The 20,280-nt window shown below is 48.4% G+C and overlaps 1 protein-coding gene and 1 long non-coding RNA gene across 3 annotated transcripts in view; one reads left to right on the plus strand and one right to left on the minus strand.

The window, feature by feature from the left end:
* The window catches only part of NINJ2 (ninjurin 2), a 72,065-nt gene that overhangs the window by 31,958 nt on the left and 19,827 nt on the right, over positions 1-20,280 (plus strand). The gene's annotated exons all lie outside the window — the stretch shown is intronic.
* On the minus strand, positions 6,775-16,324 carry LOC129643543 (uncharacterized). The gene is made up of 3 exons (XR_008710357.1): positions 16,026-16,324; positions 14,732-14,880; positions 6,775-7,731 (listed from the first exon to the last, which is right to left on the minus strand). It is a non-coding gene; the product is annotated as an uncharacterized LOC129643543 (long non-coding RNA).

Genomic DNA, 20,280 nt, shown 5'->3' on the forward strand with positions numbered 1-20,280 from the left:
GGCCCTGGAGGCATTGCAGAAGGACATGGCGGCTCTCATTCTATCCCTTCCCCAGGTGGGAGTCAGAGAAGCAGAAAGAGGATATTGGGCTATTTCCTGGCTGCCCTGTTCTTCCTCCTGACAGTTTTTGTGGGGGAGAGAGGCCGTGGGGAGGGAAGGAGGGATCTGGGCTGATGAAGGCTGGGAAAAGAGAAAGGAGCTCTTGTGACAGCTTTCTCAAAGCCACCCCCACCACAGGAAGTCAGGGAGGGAGGGAGGCTGGGCTGCGGCCCCTCCACGCTCCATCTACGTGCTCTGACTCTCCAGGGCTGGGTGCTATGACCAAGCCTCCTACCTGCACACGGCAAAGTCTAATCCTTCTCTCCAGAAAAGACTTTGAAGATGGTGACCAAGTTAAACTATGTCATCACCTAAACTGGGAAAAGGAAAACAAGGTGACCCTTAAGAAGGCGACACAATGACTTCGCTAGAGGCCCAGTGGCCAAGAATCCACCTGCCACTACAGGGGACATGGTTCGACTCCTGGTCCGGGAGGATCCCACATGACTGAGGCAGCAGAACCCGTGCACCACAACGACTGAAGCCCCCTGTGCTGCAGCTACCAAAGCCTGTGCACCTAGAGCCCGTGCTCCGCAGCAAGAGAAGCCACGGCGTTGAGAATCCTGTGCATCGCAATTAGAGAGTAGCCCCTGCTCGCTGCAACCAGAGTAAGCCCACACAGCACCAAGGACCCAGCACAGCCACAAAATGAAGACAGAAATTTTAAAAGGTGACGCAAGACCTCCACACCCACAGCACGTCCCGTCTGGAGCAGGAGGTCAGTGACCCCGGGGCAGCCCTTCCGCATCTGTCTACACTGTCCCCAGGCCCAGGAGGAAGTCAGCTGCTCTGCGGCAGGAAGGGCCCTGGGTCAGGCAGGGAAGGCCACTCGCCTGGGCCATCCAAGCAAGACCTACTGACCAGAATCTATAGGGTGACCGCAGGGCTAACATAGACAACATTTCTCAGAAAAGAAAACCACTGTGCTTGCCCTTCCTGAAGGCCGACACTTTAACATTATCTCACTTAATCCTCTAAATATCTCCGTAAGAAGGAACTCTTCTGCACCTCATTTTACAGTGGGTAAAGGTCAAGGTCACTAGCCCAGGGCAGAGCCAGGGTTCATACTTAGAGAGGATGACCCCAGAGCCTGAACTACTGCCCAGAGCACAGTGCTGCCTCCACGTGGTGGGGGGCTTTGACTTGCAACGCCAGAGGAGCGCCCAGAGTCGGGGACAGCAGGGCTTGGTGGTGACCGAGGCCACCCGCTGGACAGCGGTGGCTTCAGGTGGACTTAGGAGGCAGAAGCCAGTTCCTAGGAAGAAGAGCCTGGCTCTGCCACCCCATGGTGGTCGCCCACCTTCTGCGGCTCAACAGAGAGAGAGCTGGTGAGGAAATCAGAACATCCTGCTTGAGGAGCACGTGAGGAGCAGAGAACCCGTCGATACCATGAGGGTGGGGGACACCCTGCGAGCCTCCGCCTGCAGCCACCTACTGGGAGACTCAGGGGCCTGGGAGAAAACCCCCAGGGCCAGGTTAGTCCTTTCATCTCGAGGAGCCTGAGAGCTTTACTAAAAGCCCTTAATGACATGCCCAGGAAGCCAGGGCACAAGGACTGTGCTTGGGCAGGACTGGGGGCTCTGCAGCTGGTGTGAGGACAGGTCTGGAGGCCAAGGAATGCTGGGTGGTGGGAACAGGCGTCGGGTGCTAGACTGGGCTTCTCAGCTCAGCAGGGCTTTGACTCCAAGGGGATGAGCCGGGGAGCCTGTGCCAGTATACGCTGGTCCCCAGCCTCTTTCTTCTGATGCCATCGAGGCAGGTACCAGCCTTCCCGATAACCCCTCCCTAGGTCAGGGGACCCGGGACAATAGCAGCAGGGACCACACTCTTACTGAAAAACAGGCAGCTTGAAAGCTGCGAGTGCCAGAGACTTGGCACGTTCACTGGGAAGGTGAATGTCCAGGGATTTTCAATCCTTTATCCGCATAACCAGGGATTCCTATCTTCAGAAGAGGTCACCGAAGAGGCTGCTGCACGAAAGGGTGCTCCATGGGGACACATCTTAAAGGTATGAGGAAGGAGGGCGCCATGCGGTTTCCCCACAGTGTTCAGAAGTCGTGCTTCTAATTTAGACGCTGGGGGACAGGCTCACCTCATGATCATGAGGCCCCAGTCTATCTGGGGATGGGGGGCGTGGGTTTCTTGGTGCAGCTGTAACACTGTTGCTGTTGTTTGCTCTGGGACAGAATGTACACGTTCACTGTCCTCAAGAGACACACGGATGCCTTTTCAATATTCCATCCCTGGAAACTTTGTGCTGCTATCAACTGAGGATCCGGGCTTCCCAGGCAGTGCTCATGGTAAAGAATCCGCCTGCCAATGTAAGAGATGTGGGTTAGATCCCTGGGTCAAGAAGATCCTCTGGAGGAGGGAATGGTAACCCACTCCGGTATTTGCCTGGAGAATCCCACGCAAGGAGGAGCCTGGTGGGCTACAGTCCACAATGTCGCAAAGAGTCAGACACGACCGAAGCTACTGAGCAGGCACACACCCAAGGGTCTAGGGTCAGGCCCTTGAACCCACGCACACTCCTCTCCTGTGCAGCCCACAATCAATCAGTAGAATGCGTGGCACCGTGAGGCACAAACCAGAGGAGGTTAGTAATCTGTAGGAGCACTACCCAGCTGCTCAATGCAGCGTGACACAGTTGGCCCCAACAACCAGGTCATCATCATGGCCTCTGTTTCCTGCGGCCCTCCTCCGGCCCCCATCCTGGAGAAGCCCAAGTTTGCTCCTAGAGCTGTTCTGCCTATAGGACTCTGCCCCCATCCCAGCCAGGTAGCCACTCAGGATGGCGGTGTGGTTCTGGGTTTCCACATCCAGAAATCTGCTTGAACCAGTCCCTCACCTTCCTGAGATCTTCCTCTGTTCCTGGAAATTCTCATTACCTTTTGTAACCAGTTTGCCTCTAGCACATCGTGTTAAAAAAGCTCTCTGTAGCCTTTTACCCCAGACAGAGTCCGCTGGGATGGACAACCCGTGTCTCAGACAGTGGTCCTCACTTTTCAACCCTGTCCTTCCATGCTTCCTACACCCACACCACCTCTCTGTCAATCAGCAGGGCCTGCTCTTGCATGTCTGTGGATCTGGAATCAGGTACAGGAAGTCCTGTGGGGCACGCTTCCTGTGTTCGAGGAGCATGCAGCCCACAGGTGGCCCTCTGCCCTACCAATGGGACATGCTGTCCTGCGGTGGGGAGCGGGGGTGGTGAACCCGATGCTCTGGGAGGATTGAGAAAGAGGGAGAAATTTAGCCCACGGGGCTGAGGAAGGCTTCCCAGCTGAACTGGGCTCTGAGGGGTGAATGAAGTTTCTTCAAGTAGAGCAAAGAACAGGAACAGCTTCTGAAAGGGTAGGGTCATTCCTTTAAAAAAATCATGCTCCTTTCAATAAATATAGGTTTCCGTTGGGTTGCCCTGGAGGTGCAGTGGCTGGGAATCCATCTGCCAATGCAGGGGACACAAGTTCAATCCCTGGTCCAGGAAGATCCCACATGCTGCGGGGCAACTAAGCCTGTGCTCCACAACTTCTGAGCCTGTGCTCTAGATCCTGCACTCCACAGCAAGAGAAGCCACAGCAGTGAGAAGCCCACTCACCGCAACTAGAGAGCAGCCAGCACAGCAATGAAGACCAAAGGAAAAAAAAAATATATATATATATATATACATATATGTTCTCATTTATCACTCTGACTCCTGAGATTCCGATGTCCCTTCCTCATAAGACCTGCATCTCTCCTTTGAGAATCACTCATTGAAGTCCGTCTAGTCAAAGCTATGGTCTTTCCAGTAGTCACGTATGGATGTGAGAGTTGGACCATGAAGAAGGCTGAACGCTGAAAAATTGATGCTTTTGAACTGTGGTGCTGGAGAAGACTCTTCAGAGTCCCTTGGACAGCAAGGAGATGAAACCAGTCAATCCTAAAGGAAATCAACCCTGAATATTCATTGGAAGGACTGATGCTGAAGCTGAAGCCCCAATACTTTGGTCACCTGATGTGAAGAGTTGACTCATTGGAAAAGACCCTGATGCTGGGAAAGATTGAGGGCAGGAGGAGAAGGGGGCAACAGAGGATGAGATGGTTGGATGGCATCATCGACTCAATAGACATGAGTTTGAGCAAACTCCCAGGAGATAGTGAAGGACAGGGAAGCCTGGTGTGCCGCATTCCATGGGGTTGCAAAGAGTTGGACACAACTGAGCGACTGAGTTGAAATGGGAGACAACTAGAGACTGTCATTTCTATCATCACAGTGAAACCAGAGGGTTCTTCCACACATATACACGTGCATGTGCATGCACACACACAGACACATACACACACACACACCAGCACTGTCTAAACCTCCTGCTCTCTTAAGCTGTAGGGAGGAAGTGCCTCTTCCCCTCACTCGGGTGCAGAACAGGAAGTTCTTGAGCGGATTGCAGAAGTTGCTGTGATAACACGATAACACAGAGTTCTGTACAGAGGTGGTTCCAGGGCTGCGGTTCTGGCAGCCCCACGAGGGCTGCTCACCTGCGGGGCTAAAGTGACTTCCTGCAGGCGCGGGGCCCATCCTGCCGCTGTGATGGGAGCAGCGAATCCAGCAGTGAGGCTGTGCTGGGCGCCTACTGCATGCAGGACACATGCCATATGGGGGGAGGCTGTGCCCGCTGGCCCTCCTCTCAGCCGCCAGCCCGACCTTCTCTTCACCCATGCACTTTTGGCTCACCGGTCAGTCCTTACATCACGGGTGTGAGGCTCGGCTGGTGTCGGCGGATGGATGTGTCAGGAGTGACGGCGCACAAGGGGGCTTTGTGGCTGAGCAGACACCACTTTGGGCAAGAAAGGAGCCGGGGGTGACACCAGTTCCCAGGCAGCACTGATTCAGTGCCTGTCTGGCTGGGACAGGGCAGGGGGTGGATAAAAATGCCTGCAGGAGCAGGACCTGAGGGTGGACCCCGTAGCTCTCGGTCACAACGATGCCCAGGGTTGGAGGAGATCTGCTGACATGGAGCTGGGCCGGAGGTCCACTTGGGGCCTCACCTACATGGCTCCGACTGAACTGAGCATCCGTCCACATTCAAACATCATTTTCCCCGTTTTAAAAAATGGGACACTAACTGCCTTGCTGAATGCGGCCAGCAAAGGTGAGGTCTGTGCTCCCTGGTCCCTGTGTCCTTCCACACCAACAAGTGGACACACTTCCCTGTGTGTAGTGACCCTGCCGTGCACACTGTGTGGCCTGAATCCACAGGATCACCTACTCCACATACAGTGCAAGGAAACTGGAAGTCAGCAAGGGATGGAGACGAGCCGGGTGTTACACGGGCCAGCGGGGACGACAGGCATGGAGAGTACCGATGCCTCTGCTCCCGGCCTCACCCCACTGCCTCTGGCTCGGCTGGCTAACACCATTCAGGCCAGATCAGCATTAGTGGACAGGAGCTGTCTTGGACCCCTGTCCACCAGGGGCTCTGGAGCCAGACTGCATGGGTTTGAGTCCCAGTTCAGCCACTCACAAGCTGTATGACCTTGTCACAGCCCTTTATGCCTCAGTTTTCTCATCTGAGTAACGGGAACCAAGACTGTATTTTGGCTTACAAGGAAGTCCTGGCGCTCAGGGAGCATGCAGCCCGTGTCCACGGCTCCTTGAGGCTGACATCAGGCCTCTACAGCTGCTGTGTCTACGCAGGTGGTGACCACAACAAGCACGTACAGGGCAGCCATCTGCTGAGGACAGAGTTTGTTGTTTCCAAGGGTGAGATTCCTACAGGTGTTCTAAAGGCCTGGGGCTCTACTATGCAAACACTGGGAGGGTTTGGGTGTTTCTTGGGTAGGGCCGGACAAGGACCGATACAGCGCCGTCTGGTTGGTGGACAGTGAAAAGCCTGCCTGGTAGCTCTAGACGAGGCAGGCACCTGGGATGACACCCTCTATCCACTCGCACTGAGGGTTCACATGGGACTCCAGCTTCCCCTGAGCACATCGCCTTCTCCTTTAAAAATCTTGAAAATCCCAGCTGTATGTCAGATTTGCCCAGTATTGGAAAATCAACAGAACCCCTAGCACAAAAAAGGTGGCTGAAGTAAAAGGATTGGAGCAAGGAAGACCATGTGCAAGGCTGCCCTGCTCCCGCCAAGATGGGAAGGGATCCCCTGCCCCTGTAGGGGGACCCAGCCCCTTCTCATGCCTAAACCCCTCCCCCGCCCTGCCGTCCCACGAGGCTGAAGAGGCACTTAGGAGTTGCTCATTCAGGACACGTCCTCCTGACCTGCTTCCTGAGCGCTGGGCCAGGATGCCTGCCCACTCTGCTGAGAAGGTGGCCTAGCCAACATCTCCCCCGACCCCACCCCATCAGACGTCACCCCAGGTGCTGAGCCAGCCTGTCACTCACTCACAGCCAGCTGCCACACCTGAGAGGTGGTTTTCTTCATGGTTTCCCATGCTGACACCTGGTCTGACTAACCCGACAGGTTCCTGGAGTGGAGTTGAAACCCGTTTTCTGGTACAGACGTGCTTTCTGCCTTGTCTCTGTAATTAGATGCTGAGCCGCCATGCGCCATGGTCCCAGGAATGCTTCCCTAGATTGTCATCCCAAGTGTTCTCAGCCCCGCCAACATCCTCACCACCACCACCTACAGAACACCTCACAGAGGACCCGTTATGGGGTTAGGTATTTTACATACTATCTTTAATCCGCCCAACCTTGCAAGGTCAATCAACTAGGACCGTGCTGTCATCTGAGAATCTTGTTAAAATGCAGATTCTGTTGAGTGGGTCTCGGGGAGGGTTGTAAGCCTGCATCTCTAGCAGGCTCCCGGGTGATGCTGATGGTGCTGGTTCCAACTCTGAGGAGCAGAGGTATCAAGAGGAACATTTTGGTTGCAAGAGACTAAAATCTTGCGTGAACTGGTTAAGCAGGAAGAGGAACTCGATACGAGGAGGTCAAGTGTCTCACAAGGCCAGCTATGGATGAACACTGAGCCTTGGGAAGACGAGAAGCTGGGGAGGACTCTCCCAGCCTCTTTTTTTTTTTTTTTTTTTTTTGGTGTTGGGGTTGGGGCACACACTGCATTGCATGCAGGATCTTAGTTTCCTGACCAGGGATCGAACCTGTGCCCACTGCAGTGGAAGCGTGGAGTCTTACCACTGGACCACCGTGGAAGCCCCTCTCCCGGCCTCCAGACTCTGCTTTCTCCGTGCACCCACTTCCTGGCTTCATTCTTCCTCTATCCCTTCCCTCTTTCCCCTCTGCTCTGGTGAGTGCCAAGTAGCTCTCCCCACTGTGGACTCCACATCTTCGTCCTCGATCTACTATTTGTTTTGATCATGCATACCTTCCAGGGACATCCTAAGAGGGTGAGCAAAGGAAGTAAACTTTTGCTACTAACATAACTGAAAATGTCTATGCACTTGATTGACAGTCTGCCTGAGTGTAGAAATTTAGCTTCCAGAGGGGCTGCTGAGATGACCCAGGCCATTTCACTTCTCTGTCCTTTATTCATCTGGTCTCTCAAAGTGTTCAGATTCTTCTCTGGCCTCCTGTGCTCTCAAGGTTCACAGGGATGTGTCCTGGGATGGGTCTCTCTTGTTTCATTATCCTGGGCACTTGAGGAGTCCTTCTGACCTGGAAATTTACATTCTTCTGCTCTTAAAAAAAAAAGAAAGTGGTTAATTGTGTATTTGGTTATTTCTTTCCTTCTCTTCTCTTTGTTCAGTCTTTCAGGAGCTCCTGTTACTAGGATGCTGCATCTTTTAACCAGATCCTTTAAACTTATTTTCTGTATCTAATTTTCCCTCTCACTTTGTTTTACTTTCTGTGAGATTTCATAAACCTTGTTTTCTAACTTTTCAAGTTGAGTTTTAAATACTTATATTTCATATTTTTAATTCCTAAGAGTTCACTCTCTCTTTTTTTGTTGTTTCTGGACTATTACTTCTTTTATAGGATACTGTTCTTATTTCATTGATATAATAGCTTCTCTTCTGTCTCCAGAGATATTGCTTTCCTTTTTTGAACTTTTAAAATTTTTATATTCTTAATTCTTTTCTCTGAGTTTCTGATTTCTCTATCATGGTCTCTTTCATGTAACTTTATGTTAAAGGGTGAATGAGGCACTAAACAGTTTACTGGAAGGGGAACTACATGGTGACGTAGAGAAGCCCTCTTCATTGTACCTTTCTTAACTTTTGAATTCTGAGTTGTATTAGCAGAAAGACTATTCAAAAAAACAAAAGTTTTTAGAGTTTAAGCTTCATGTGCATGAGTATGGCTCGTCCACTGAAGAAAGTTCACTGTAGGTAAACAGAAAAGAAAGTGAAAGTGAAGTCGCTCAGTCGTGTCTGACTCTTTTCGACCCCATGGACTGTAGCCTACCAGGTTGCTCCATCCATGGGATTCTCCAGGCAAGAATACTGGAGTGGGTTGCCATTTCCTTCTCCAGGGGATCTTCCCAACCCAAGGATTGAACCCGGGTCTCCCGCACTGTAAGCAGACGCTTTACCATCTGAGCCACCAATAGAGGGAACTTCTAAATGTCAGTGTTTAAGAATCTTCTCTCTGGGTCATCAAGTATTTTCTGATGAGAATTTTCTGGATTCCTGCCTGGGGACAGACGCTGGCAGAGGGTATACACCTGGCTGATAGTTTTCTCAAACGAGGGTGGAAGGAAGGCTGAATAGCCCACTGTTAAGAACACAGACATTCAGCCAGGTACTTCAACCCTCTCCCAACTACACACACAACTGACCTGTCAGCCTCTAGAACATGCTTCTCAACCAGTCTGTGCTGGGCACTGATGGATAATCTCCCAATCTGGCAGCACCGACAGTGGTCCTACAGTACATGATGGCACACGTGACCCACCACTACACGTGACTCGTGGTAGGAGGTCAAACACCCAGACCAGCCTGTATCCTGTTCAGCAAGGGGAGGCCACTGCGCAGGCACCTGAACGTGGAGGCAACTTCAAATTTCTCTAAAAATTCTAAACACTCTTATTTTTTTGTACATCTGTACCTTACTGGGGCTAGTAACAAAGTCTGTGGACCTAAACCAGTTCACAACCACACTCTAAGAGCGCTGCCCTGGAAAAGAACAAATCTCTTACCTGGGGGAGGAGCTGCCCCCAGGCTGAGAAGGGGAGGAGGAGGAAATCTGGAGGGCTGAGTCAGTTCAGTTCAGTTCAGTCGCTCAGTCATGTCCAACTTTTTGCAACCCCATGAATTGCCGCACGCCAGGCCTCCCTGACCATCACCAACTCCCAGAGTTTACCCAAACTCATGTCCATCGAGTTGGTGATGCCATCCAACCATCTCATCCTCTGTTGTCCCCTTCTCCTCCTGCATTCAATCTTTCCCAGCATCAGGGTCTTTTCAAATGAGTCAGTTCTTTGCATCAGGTGGCCAAAGTATTGGAGTTTCAGCTTCAACATCAGTCCTTCCAATGAACACCCAGGACTGATCTCCTTTAGGATGGACTGGTTGGATCTCCTTGCAGTCCAAGGGACTCTCAAGAGTCTTCTCTAACACCACAGTTCAAAAGCATCCATTCTTCGGCGCTCAGCTTTCTTTATAGTCCAACTCTCATATCCATACACGACTACTGGAAAAACCATAGCCTTGACTAGATGGACCTTTGTTGGCAAAGTAATGTCTCTGCTTTTTAATATGCTGTCTAGGTTGGTCACAACTTTCCTTCCAAGGAGGAAGCGTCTTTTAATTTCATGGCTGCAGTCACCATCTGCAGTGATTTTGGAGCCCAAAAAAATAAAGTCAGCCACTGTTTCCACAGTTTCCCCATCTATTTCCCATGAAGTGATGGGACCGGATACCATGATCTTAGTTTTCTGAATGCTGAGCTTTAAGCCAACTTTTTCACTCTCTTCTTTCAGTTTCACCAAGAGGCTGTTTAGTTGTTCCTCACTTTCTGCCATAAGGATGGTGTCATCTGCATATCTGAGGTTAGTGATATTTCTCCCGGCAATCTTGATTCCAGCTTGTGCTTCATCCAGCCCAGTGTTTCACATGATGTACTCTGCATATAAGTTAAATAAGCAGGGTGACAATATATAACCTTGATGTACTCCTTTTCCTATTTGGAACCAGTCTGTTGTTCCTTATCCAGTTCTGTTGCTCCCTGACCTGCATACAGATTTCTCAAGAGGCAGGTCAGGTGGTCTGGTATTCCCATCTCGGCTGAACTGCTCTGTAAACAGACCTGCGGCCCATCCCCCACCTCAGCTCTGCATGTCACTACCACTCGCCTTGGTACCCTGTGTTTCCAAATTTAGTGCCTTCCTGGATGGCTCTGTCCCTTTATTGGGTCCTTTCTGAAGGCACCAGGACACAGCTTCTACTGCTCGGCCAAATTGTGTACTCCTCCTTTTTCTACTTGTTTCTGATCCCAGTCTCTTTCTCCTTGTAGTTTAAGCATTTAAAAATACCTTTACTGCTGCTAAGAGTGCAATGCTCCACACATTGGTTTACAGATTTAAGGGACCCCTATCAATTTCTCACCCAATTTCTTGGCAGAGTTGATTCTAAAATTCATATGGAATTTCAAGGGACCCAGGCTAGCCAAAATGATCTTGAAAAAATGGAACAAGTTTGGAGAACTCATATCTGCCAACTTCAAAACTTACAACAAAGCTACAGTAATTGAGTAATCATGTGTGATAGTGGCCTACAGATAGACACATGGGTCAGTGGAATAGAATTGAGAGTTCAGAAATAAGCCCTCAGCTCTTTGACCGATGGGTCTTCAACAGTGGTGCCAAGACCACTGTTCAGTGGCAGGGGGTGGGGGGCGGCGGTGCAGGGAATACTCCTTTCAGTAAGTGTTGCTGGAATGACTAGATACCCACATGCAAAAGAATGAAGTTGAACCCCTACCTCACACCATACACAAAAACTAACTCAAAATGCATCATAGACCTAAATGTAAGAGCTAAAATCTGAAAACTCTTAGAAAAAAATATAAGAGCAAATCTTGGACTGAGAGGATTCCATATATGCAGGGCAAGCAAGTCTGTGTGCCGCAACTACTAAGCCTGCACTCTAGAGGCCAGGATCTGCAACTACGGAAGCCCATGCACCTAGAACCCATGCTCCACAACAAGAGAAGCCACCACGATGAGAAGCCCGCGCACTGCAATGAGAGAGTAACCCCTGCTTGCCACAACCACAGAAAAGCCCAAGTGCAGCACCGAAGACCCAGCACAGCCACAAATATAAATAAACAAATAATTTAAAAATAATTAATTAAATCAGAATTTTAAAAAGAAAGTGAAAAAAGAACTGACAGTGCAAGAAAATATTTGCACATCGTATACTTAATGAGAAACTGGTATGCAGAATATTTTTTAAAAAACTTTTATAACCTATAATAAAAAGACAAATAACTCAATATTTAAATGGGCAAAAGATCTAAATAAACCTTTTTTTTTTTTCCCCAAACAAGATACACAACAAGCACACCAAAAGATGCTCAACAGCGTTAGCCATCAGGGAAAAACAAACTGAAACCATAATGAAATACTACTTCATATTCACTGGGAAGTGTCAGTCGCTCAGTCAGGTCTGACTCTTTGCAACACCAGGGACTGTAGCCTGCCATGCACCTCTGTCCATTGGGATTCTCCAGGCAAGAATACTGGAGTGGGTTGCCATTTCCTTCTCCAGGACTCACTGGGAGGCTATTATCAGAAAGACATAATAACAGTCGTTGTTAAGGATGTGGAGAAACTGGAACCACACATACTACTGGTGAGAATGTGAAACACTTTCCAAACCAGCCACTTTGGAAAACAGTCTGGCAGCTCCTCAGAATGTTAAACATAGACCATACGACCCAGAAATTCTACTCCTAGGTACACACATCCACACAGTGAATGACTGTAAAGCAATGTTATTCATAACAGCTAAAACGTGTAGACAACTCAAATGTTCATCATCTGAAGAACAGACAAAATGTGGCAATATTGCGTACTATTGCTCAACAGTGAAAAAGAAATGAAGCATTGATACATGCCTCAACATGAATTTTGAAAACATATTAAGCGAAAGTCACAGTGGATCACTTTTGTATGATTCCATTTATATAAAATGTCGGGAATAGGGAAATCTATACAGACACAAAAGTAGATTACTGGTTGCTTAGGCTGGAGCCTTGTGGGTGGGAGGAAATGGGCATGGGGTGTCTTTTGGGGGTGATAAAAATGTTCTAGAATTGACTGTGGCGATGGGGGCACAACTCTGTGGATATACTAAAACCTACTGTAACTGCACACTCTAAGCAGGTGAATTATATGGCTTGTCAATAAAGCAGTTATAACGGAGTCAGTCTACCACGTCTAACTGCGGGTCTCCAGCACCATCGGCCTGACTGTAGGCATCTCCAGCACGTCTCACGCAAGGGTTTCTCAGTTACCACCCTGTTAGGGATCATATCTGCAGTCACATGTTTGTTCTTAGCCTAATGGTAATTTACAGGGTTGCTATTAGGTTCATTAGGGGATGTATCTAAAAATGGTGTTTACAGAGTCAGACAAATCAATAAACTGTGCCTGACTTTTCTATCTTATTATGTAGAAAATGGTTTCTTTTATTTTTAAGGAAGATATCTCTTTTTATGAATAGCAACTAATACAAAAAGCACCTGCCTGCTTGCCAGCATGGGAATGCATTCTGAATGAGGACACACACTCAGTTCATTCATTTATTCAACAAATATTTATCAAGCGATCACTGTGCACTGGCTGCTCTGCCAGATACCACAAAGGCAATGATGAGCAAATTGCAGAGAAGAAAGGGCTAAATAAACAAGCCTTCAGGTCAGTGTGGACACAGCTTTCAAAGGACAGCGGTCTCCCTGCCAGAGGGCCTGGTGGTGTTTCTTAACTATCGAGAAGTTCAGAGAAATATCTACATGCTTTTTTTCCCTTTGAGAACTCAAGGTTGAGGTTTCAAATTATATAAGTATTAGAAGAAGACTAACAGAAATGGGACAATGTTTACAATGATTCTGCCACCTGCCCCTCCCCACCCTGCCCATCCATCTAATTTCAAACCTTTTCTCCGCTCCACCTTATTTTCTTACAGCTTCAACTCCATCTCCAGCAGAGCTTTGGTCACCTTGTCCGCATGACTCCCAGAGGACCCCCTTCAAAGTACCTCCTGAGATTCACTGAGAATTTCAGACCTGGGGCTTTGAGGCCTGGTGGCAGCCAAGTCTCCGGAGGCTGTAAAGCTGAAGCCCAGGGCCAAATTGCTACTGGGCGCCTCCCTACCCACTCAGAAACCAGGACGTGGGGGACGAGAGGAGGGGAATAGAGAGCTACCATGCTTCCCCACCTTGGCGGTACCCAGGGCTCCCAGCACCCAGCTCTGTGGAGGCAGGTCCTGCCTGGCAGCAGGTTCAAGGGTCAGAGACATGATGTAAATAAAGCCTGGTGCAGCCTCAGTTCTCAGGAATGACAGCTTGTGCTGTGCTATGACCCCTACCCTGTTCTCAGGGGCTGTGATCCCCTACATTTCTGGGAGTCTGTTAGTCTCAGCACTTTAGGACTGGAGTGTTTTGGGGTTTTGTTTTTAATCTTAAAATGCTTATTTTACAATATGACTACAAAGTAATACATCCTTTTATAGAATCTTTGAAACTTTCAGAAAAACAACACAAAATCAAAATAATCTATAATCTGACCACTCAGAAACACTCAGTTAACACTTTCATGTAGACTGTCCCATTATTTGCTCTGTGTGCACAACATGATAAATTACGCATCTTTAACATCTTACTTTGTATCCTAATGAAATTATTTGAACACTAACCATGTCATCATAAACTTCAGGGATCTCCCTGGAGGTACAGTGGATAGGAATCCGCCTGCCAAGGCAGGGGACACAGGTTCGATCCCTGGTCCAGGAAGATTTCACGTGCCTCAGAGCAACTAAAGCCGTGAGCCATCAGGACTAAGCCCCTGTACCACGACTACTGAAGCCCACACCCTAGAGCCCGCGTGCTGCAACTACAGAAGCGTGTGCCCCTTAGAGCCTGTGCTCTGCAACAAGAGAAGCCAGCGAGAAGCCTGGGCACCACAACGAAGAGTAGCCCCCGCTCGCCGCAGCCAGGGAGAGCCCACGCGCAGCAAGGAAGACCCAGCAGAGCCAAAAATAAATAAACAAATGTTTTTTAAACCTATATTAAAAATAAATCTTACATAAAAGCATTTTAAATAATTAGCATTTAAAATGCTATTATCCCACAGTGTGATTAGAGTGTAATGACTTAACCAATCCAATACTATTAGCTACGTCCAGTCTTCACTATTATAGATAGTACCGTCATGAACACTCTTAAAGCTAAATCCTTGCACACATTTCTGATTATTTTCCCAGGATGAATTCCTAAAATGGAACAACGACCCTCAAGTTTTTGAGACCCACTCACGAATGAACTGGGGAGGAAATATTTTTTATGTTTGTGTTTTATCTGTTTAATATTATCTCTTTTTCTACTTATAAGAGAAATATGTTCTCATCCAAAATTTTTCTTAAATGCAGAAATATGTGTTAAAAAGGATTTACGCTTTCCCTGAATTCTACCATCCAGAGATAATGCTATTAATCGTTTGGTGTATATTAGGAGTACCTCATATGGTGGGCTTCCCAGGTGGTGCAGTGGTAAAGAATCCGTCTGCAATGCAGGAGACGCAGGAGATTTGGGTTCAATTCCTAAGATGGGAAGATCCTTTGGAGAAGGAAATGGCAACCCTCTTCAGTATTCTTGCCTGGAGAATCCTATGGACAGAAGAGCCTGGTGGGTTACAGTCCATGAAGTCGCAGAGAGTCAGACACGACTGAGCACACACACGTACACACATGCACGCGTGCACATACACACACGACATCAAGTGATTGGACTCAATGGATAGCCAGGTTTTAAACATCTCCCCGCCTTTTTCCTCATTTCTCAGAAGCCCAGGCTGAGTCATGAGTGAGCTACTTCTTTGAAGGTGGCCTGTGGCCAGGGCTGCACCGTTCACATGCCCTGCACAACCCACGCCAGGAAGGGGCAGCAGGACAGAGCAGAGGAGACATCCCCCGGTAAACACAGGCTCTGACACCCGCCCCCTGCTGCCCCGGGGTGGTGGGGAGTGAGCGAAAGCCCTTGAGATGCAGCCAAGTCTGCAGTCCTCCTTGGGCACACCAGAATCAGGTCACTGGAAAGTACTGTCTGCACGTAACCACACGCACACGGGGTTTACAGCTCCAGGCTCACACACAGCATCAGTGCCAGGAGTCTGTGCACCAAGCTCCCTACCTCCACCCATCCCCGCCCCATCCATCAACACGCTTGTTTCTATGCGGAAAACTTATCTGCAGATGCTTGTGAAATATGTTTATATGTGAGAGGTTAATTTGTCTCCAGTGGGGACCTCACACCTACACAGAAGAGCCCAGAGTCACAAAGGAAACCCGATTGGTGATCAGAAGAGGTCCCTTATGCTGGAACGGTCATTACACTAGAGGGGCAGCCAGGCAAAGGCCTTGGGGCCCTCTGGCCTGTAACAACCCAGTAGCCTGGCAGACCAGCCACACCCCAGCCCATCCTCGCCTTCCAGAGTTCCCTCCACATCCTAAGCTACAGGCTCCTATGCTGCTTCCCAGTGCTAACTACTCCTGGTGGCACAGTGGTAATGAATCTGTCTGCCAATGCAGGAGACACAAGAAACGTAGGGTCGATCCCTGGGTCGGGAAGGTCCCCTGGAGGAGGAAATGGCAACCCACTCCAGTATTCTTGCCTGGAGAATCCCACGGACAGAGGAATCTGTCAGTCCACAGTCCGTGAGGTCTCAAAGAGTCAGACATGGTTGAATTACTGAGCGCACACACAGGCACAATTCCAACTAAGAAACCCCCCTCTTTGTCTTCTAAGATCCTACCTCCTCCATGACATCTTCTTGGCCAATGGCAGGAAGTGGGAATTCCACTTGGCCATATTTTGCAGACAATTTCAACTTATCACAGGTATAAAACATCTCCTTGGCTTTCTGTAATATAATATGCACTGCTGTTATTCCTTGATGTGCCTGACCTATTTTCCCTTGTTCATTCCTTGTAATTTCTGAGTCTGTCAGTGTCAATATTCTCACATGTTACCAAGTTCTCAGGACACCCCTTAGTATCCTGGTCAACTGAAAAGCAGCCCGTGTGTAAGAAAACATCAATTCTAGAGTCACTGAGCACTTACCACTTGCCAGGTGCCGCTTTTTATGTCTTGACCTGCATTAACCCGTTTAGTCCTCTCAACAACCCTACCAGGAAGGTACTATTGTTACTTTTGTTTCACCTGCGAGGAAATCGGGCACAGAGGTTAACTGCCCTGCCCAAGGGCACACAGGTGGTAGAACCCGACAGTACCAGCAAGCTCACAGCCTCCAACCACTAACATTTTAGAGTTCAGCTGTCCACTTTTTACCTGTGTATGTAAACCATTTTATTTTAGAAAACTGGGATCATAAATATACTTAAAAGGCTGTTAAGTATGTTTCTTTGCTCAGAATATAAATCTGTAACATTTGCCTTTTAAGAAGTGTCTCATGTGGTGGAAGTTTTAACATCTTGATATCTATTAGTCTTCTTCGTGGTGATTTCTGCCACTTGGTTTAATGTTTGGAAAATCTTTCCCCCTTACAGAGTCACTACCTTGTCTTCTGGGTTGGTTTGTCTAATCATTTAAATTATTTTTGGCTGTGCTGAGTCTTCATAGCTACACGGGCTTTTCTCTAGTTGTGGCAAGCAGGAGCTACTCTTCTGTTGGGGCGCGTGGCCTTCTCACTGCAGCCGCTTCTCTTGTTGAAGGGTACAGGTTCAATAGTTGCAGGTCCCGGGCTCTAGAGCACAGGCTCAATGGTTGTGGTGCACGGGCTTGGTTGCTCTGAGGCATGTGGGATCTTCCTGGATCAGGAATCGAACCCATGACTCCTGCATTGGCAGGCGGATTCTTTACCACTGAGCCATCAGGGAAGCCCTTGTCTTTTGGTTTTATTCTTTTTTTATCTTTAGCAATTTGAGCTATTTGAAATTTATTTGATTAATAGTGTATCTCTTTTCCTGTGGTAAGTTTGTGATACTTCCTTAACATTAATTTGGTTCTTGTTTATGCTAAGACCTGTTTCAAAGTTGACTAATCTGTTTATTTAATAGATGTTATTTTGTAGGGCAAGTCTTCCCTCTTAAGTCTTTTTTTTTTTCTAAGTGTTCTTAGCAATCATGCCTTACTATTTTGCCCAATGAACAATAGGATTTTATATCAAGTTGCTTTGGCTGGTGGACAGGTGGGTGGTTTCTCCATGTACAAGCTTTCAAATGGACAAAGGTTTTCACTTCTCTTGGGTGTTTATCTAGGAGTGGAATTGCTGGGTTATATGGTAACTCACTTCCCTCATAGCTCAGTTGGTAAAGAATCTGCCTGAAATGCAGGAGACCTGGGTTCGATTCCTGGGTCAGGAAGATCTACTGGAGAAGGAAATGGCAACTCACTCCAGTATTGTTGCCTGGAGAATCCCATGGACAGAGGAGCCTGGCAGGCTACAGTCCATGGGGTTGCAAGAGTCGGACGCAATTTAGCAACTAAAGAGAGAGAGAGAGAGAATGGTAACTCTCCAGGGGATCTTCCTGCCCCAGGGATCAAACCCATGTCTCTTGTATCTCCTGTATTGTTCTTGCCTGGAAAATTCCAAGGACAGAGGAGCCTGGTGGGCTACATGTAGTCCATGGGGCCGCAAAGACCCAGACACGACTGAGCAGCTGAGCACATATGGTAACTCTGTGTTTAGCTTTTTGAAGAACTGCCAAGCAGCCCAAGTGGTCCCACCATTTCACATCCCTGCCAGCAATGTGAGTTCCAGTTTCTGCACTTCCTCATCAACAGCTGGTATCTCAATCCCTTTTATTGCAGTCATTCTAGTGGGTGTGACATGGTGTCTCATTGATTTGCAATGACAACTAATGATGACTATGTCAGCATCAAGTGCTTATCAACTGTTTGTGCAGCTTTTCAAGAAAATGGCCATGTTCAATTGGGTTTTTTGTCTTATCTATTGGGTTAGAAGAGTTCTTTATATATTCTGGATATTAGCCCTTTGTCAGATATATGGTTTATAAATATTTTCTCCCATTCTATTCTCTTTTCATTTCCTTGATGGTGTCATTTGAAACACAAGTTTGTTTTTTTTATTTATTTTTTAATGGTTTGTCTATTTATTTACTTAGGCCATGCAGCAAGGCAAATGGAATCTAAGTTCCCTGACCAGGGATCAAACCCATTCCCCCCTGCAGTGGAATCGCAGAATCCTAACTCCTGGACTACCAGGGAATTCTCAAAGGTTTTTAATTTCAACAAAGTCCAATTAATTTTTCTGTTATCATTTATGTTTTTGGTGTCATATCTAAAAAACACTGTCTAACCCAAGGTCACAAAGATTTACTTCTATATTTTCTTCTAAGTGTTTTATAGTTTCAGCTCTTTAATGTAGGTCTAGATCCTATTTTGAGTTAATTTTTTGAGACCAGGGCCCAACTTCAGCCATTTGCATAAAAATATCCCATTGAGATGTGCTCTAAGCATAAAGCACACACTGAATTCTAGAGACTTAGAATTACTAACATGCTTGAAGGAATCGAGTAGAAGATTCAAAGGAGACAGGAAGAACAAGGATTACCAAAATAAACTGAAAAGATTAACAAATTGACAAAGCAGAGCTTCTGGAAATGGTGGGAAAAGCACAGAAAGCTCAACCCTGACTCTCTCCAACAATGATAGTGCTTATCATTGGTATTAATATCTCCAGTGTTATTCCAAGGGCACCACAATCGTTTTACATGTTTTTTCCCTTTTCATCGGCACATAGCCCAGTGAGGTGAGGACCATCACTTGTCTCCATCAGGGAACTCAGCTTGTCCACGGTCACCAAGCCGGCGAGCAGGAAAGCCAGGCTTGGACACCACTCAGTTCAAAGTCCACATTTTTATCCACTACAGATTTTTGCAGGGCTTCCCTGGTGGCTCAGTGGTAAAGAATCCGCCTGCCAATGCAGGAGACACAGGTTTGATCCCTGGGTTGGGAAGATCCCCCGGAGTAGGAAAGGGCAACCCACTCCAGTATTCTTGCCTGGGAAACCCCATGAACAGAGGAGCGTGGTAGGCTACAGTCCATGAGGTTGCAATAGAGTCAGACACGACTAAGCAACTTTCACTTCACTTCATAGATTCTTGCAAGAATGCAACAAGAATGCAAACAAGATAAGCATTTTCCTACAGCCTGACCTAAATTTTAGACAGTTGGAGGGATGAGCAGAGCTAAGAATGGAGGAGGGCTCTCTCTGCCTAAAACTGACAGCTTATGTCACAGACCACACCTGCGGTTAGCTGGTTTGCTCTGAAAGCTCTCCTGTTACATTGAGGCCCAGACCCTGCCCCCCGCGCCTGGCCTTCAGAGGCAGCTCCCACGAAGCCTGGCAGTGCCCCCAGCCTAGCTGCACGATAAGACAAGACAGGAGGAGGGACCTGGGGAGAGAAGCCAGCCTGGTGACGCCTGACATCTCCCTCAGTGATGTCCGCCCACTGCAGACACCATCCCCCTAGGGGCTCAGGGCTCAGCCAGGAGGCCTCTGTTTAGGACCAGCTCCTTGGAGCTCCAATAGCGCTGCCCTTCCAGAGACTTCTGCAATCAGAAATGCCCAAGACTCTGGCAAAGGCAGTAGACCAGCCAGCCTTTGGTCCTGGGCTGGAAGAGAGCAGGGGCCTCGCATCAGGAGGCTCAGCACCCTGGCTGGCCGACTTGTGCGACATGTATGGGGCAGATGCTGTGAATGTGCTGGGGCTATTTCTGCCCGGGCAGATTGCTGTCAGCAGTCAGGAGGTGAGGGGTGAAGCTGCAGGGAGTTGTGAAATCTAGACGCAGTCCACTGGGACCTCGCTGAGGGCTGGGGGCCCTTCAGCCTGCAGGACCTAAAGCTGGCCCCTCTGTGGGTTCACAGAAGCCGTGGGAAGGAAAGGCACTCCCATGACCCTGACATCCAGACAGGAGCCAGAGCGCCAGGACCACCACACGACCCCCACAACCTGTATCGTGGTGCACTATTCACCACCTGCTTGGAAATGGTACTGCCCGCGGACACCCTGCTAAACTGTAAG

This window comes from Bubalus kerabau, chromosome 1 (assembly GCF_029407905.1).
Source record: "Bubalus kerabau isolate K-KA32 ecotype Philippines breed swamp buffalo chromosome 1, PCC_UOA_SB_1v2, whole genome shotgun sequence".
Lineage (NCBI taxonomy): Eukaryota > Metazoa > Chordata > Mammalia > Artiodactyla > Bovidae > Bubalus > Bubalus kerabau.